This window comes from Camelus bactrianus, unplaced genomic scaffold, assembly GCF_048773025.1.
Source record: "Camelus bactrianus isolate YW-2024 breed Bactrian camel unplaced genomic scaffold, ASM4877302v1 HiC_scaffold_44, whole genome shotgun sequence".
Lineage (NCBI taxonomy): Eukaryota > Metazoa > Chordata > Mammalia > Artiodactyla > Camelidae > Camelus > Camelus bactrianus.
This window is the reverse complement of record NW_027413960.1, coordinates 2,870,266-2,873,677: the sequence shown is the minus strand read 5'-3', so window position 1 is coordinate 2,873,677 and position 3,412 is coordinate 2,870,266.

The following is a 3,412-nucleotide window of genomic DNA, read 5'->3' as shown; positions in this document are numbered from 1 at the left end:
TATGCGGAGGTACTAGCCCCAACTCGGTTTTACAGTGAAAACTGCAGGAAATTCAAACCGGCACTAGGAAAAAGACTGAGAAAGCAGAGAAAAAGTTTCTCCTGCAACCCGTTCCCTTTGTGCTAGATGAACGAACGTCTCTCCACATGCTCAGTTCTGAGAGATAAGTGTGTGTGAAAGCCGTCCTTCACCTAGCTTGTTGGGAACACAAAGTTTCTCTTCAGTTGCAAACTCCATTCCACACATATATATGGGAGGTACTAGCTCCAACTCGGTTTTACAGTGAAAACTGCAGGAACTTCAAACCGGCAGTAGGAAACAGACTGAGAAACCAGAGTAAAAGTTTCTCCTGCAACCCGTTCCCTTTGTGCTAGATGAACGAACGTCTCTCCACATGCTCAGTTCTGAGAGATAAGTGTGTGTGAAAGCCGTCCTTCACCTAGCTTGTTGGGAACACAAAGTTTCTCTTCAGATGCAAACTCCACTCCCTACATATATATGCGGAGGTACTAGCCCCAACTCGGTTTTACAGTGAAAACTGCAGGAAATTCAAACCGGCACTAGGAAAAAGACTGAGAAAGCAGAGAAAATGTTTCTTCTGCAACCCGTTCCCTTTGTGCTAGATGAACGAACATTTCTCCACATGCTCAGTTCTGAGAGATAAGTGTGTGTGAAAGCCGCTCTTCACCTAGCTTGTTGGGAACACAAAGTTTCTCTTCAGTTGCAAACTCCACTCCATACATATATATGGGGAGGTACTAGCTCCAACTCGGTTTTACAGTGAAAACTGCAGGAACTTCAAACCGGCACTAGGAAACAGACCGAGAAACCAGAGTAAAAGTTTCCCCGGCAACCCGTTCCCTTTGTGCTAGATGAACGAACGTCTCTCCACACGCTCAGTTCTGAGAGATAAGTGTGTGTGAAAGCCGTCCTTCACCTAGCTTGTTGGGAACACAAAGTTTCTCTTCAGTTGCAAACTCCACTCCATACATATATATGGGGAGGTACTAGCTCCATCTCATTTTTACAGTGAAAACTGCAGGAAATTCAAACCGGCACTAGGAAACAGACCGAGAAACCAGAGTAAAATTTTCTCCTGCAACCCGTTCCCTTTGTGCTAGATGAACGAACGTCTCTCCACATGCTCAGTTCTGAGAGATAAGTGTGTGTGAAAGCCGTCCTTCACCTAGCTTGTTGGGAACACAAAGTTTCTCTTCAGTTGCAAACTCCACTCCATACATATATATGGGGAGGTACTAGCTCCAACTCGGTTTTACAGTGAAAACTGCAGGAACTTCAAACCGGCACTAGGAAACAGACTGAGAAACCAGAGTAAAAGTTTCTCCTGCAACCCGTTCCATTTGTGCTAGATGAACGAAAGTCTCTCCACATGCTCAGTTCTGAGAGATAAGTGTGCGTGAAAGCCATCCTTCACCTAGCTTGTTGGGAACACAAAGTTTCTCTTCAGTTGCAAACTCCCCTCCATACATATATATGGGGAGGTACTAGCTCGAACTCGGTTTTACACTGAAAACTGCAGGAACTTCAAACAGGCACTAGGAAACAGACTGAGAAACCAGAGTAAAAGTTTTTCCTGCAACCCATTCCCATTGTGCTAGATGAACGAACGTCTCTCCACATGCTCATTTCTGAGAGATAAGTGTGTGTGAAAGCCGTCCTTCACCTAGCTTGTTGGGAACACAAAGTTTCTCTTCAGTTGCAAACTCCACTCCACACATATATATGGGGAGGTACTAGCTCCAACTCGGTTTTACAGTGAAAACTGCAGGAACTTCAAACCGGCACTAGGAAACAGACCGAGAAACCAGAGTAAAAGTTTCTCCTGCAACCCGTTCCCTTTGTGCTAGATGAACGAACGTCTTTCCACATGCTCAGTTCTGAGAGATAAGTGTGTGTGAAAGCCGTACTTCACATAGCTTGTTGGGAACACAAAGTTTCTCTTCAGTTGCAAACTCCACTCCATACATATATATGGGAGGTACAAGCTCCAACTCGGTTTTACAGTGAAAACTGCAGGAACTTCAAACCGGCACTAGGAAACAGACTGAGAAACCAGAGTAAAAGTTTCTCCTGCAACCCGTTCCCTTTGTGCTAGATGAACGAACGTCTCTCCACATGCTCAGTTCTGAGAGATAAGTGTGTGTGAAAGCCGTCCTTCACCTAGCTTGTTGGGAACACAAAGTTTCTCTTCAGTTGCAAACTCCATTCCACACATATATATGGGGAGGTACTAGCTCCAACTCGGTTTTACAGTGAAAACTGCAGGAACTTCAAACCGGCAGTAGGAAACAGACTGAGAAACCAGAGTAAAGTTTCTCCTGCAACCGGTTCCCTTTGTGCTAGATGAACGAACGTCTCACTACATGCTCAGTTCTGAGAGATAAGTGTGTGTGAAAGCCGTCCTTCACCTAGCTTGTTGGGAACACAAAGTTTCTCTTCAGGTGCAAACTCCACTCCCTACATATATATGCGGAGGTACTAGCCCCAACTCGGTTTTACAGGGAAAACTGCAGGAAATTCAAACCGGCACTAGGAAAAAGACTGAGAAAGCAGAGAAAAAGTTTCTCCTGCAACCCGTTCCCTTTGTGCTAGATGAACGAACATTTCTCCACATGCTCAGTTCTGAGAGATAAGTGTGTGTGAAAGCCGTACTTCACCTAGCTTGTTGGGAACACAAAGTTTCTCTTCAGTTTCAAACTCCATTCCACACATATATATGGGGAGGTACTATCTCCAACTCGGTTTTACAGTGAAAACTGCAGGAACTTCAAAACGGCAGTAGGAAACAGACTGAGAAACCAGAGTAAAAGTTTCTCCTGCAACCCGTTCCCTTTGTGCTAGATGAACGAACGTCTCTCCACATGCTCAGTTCTGAGAGATAAGTGTGTGTGAAAGCCGTCCTTCACCTAGCTTGTTGGGAACACAAAGTTTCTCTTCAGGTGCAAACTCCACTCCCTACATATATATGCGGAGGTACTAGCCCCAACTCGGTTTTACAGTGAAAACTGCAGGAAATTCAAACCGGCACTAGGAAAAAGACTGAGAAAGCAGAGAAATAGTTTCTCCTGCAACCCGTTCCCTTTGTGCTAGATGAACGAACGTCTCTCCACATGCTCAGTTCTGAGAGATAAGTGTGTGTGAAAGCCTTCCTTCACCTAGCTTGTTGGGAACACAAAGTTTCTCTTCAGTTGCAAACTCCATTCCACACATATATATGGGGATTTACTAGCTCCAACTCGGTTTTACAGTGAAAACTGCAGGAACTTCAAACCGGCAGTAGGAAACAGACTGAGAAACCAGAGTAAAAGTTTCACCTGCAACCCGTTCCCTTTGTGCTAGATGAACGAACGTCTCTCCACATGCTCAGTTCTGAGAGATAAGTGTGTGTGAA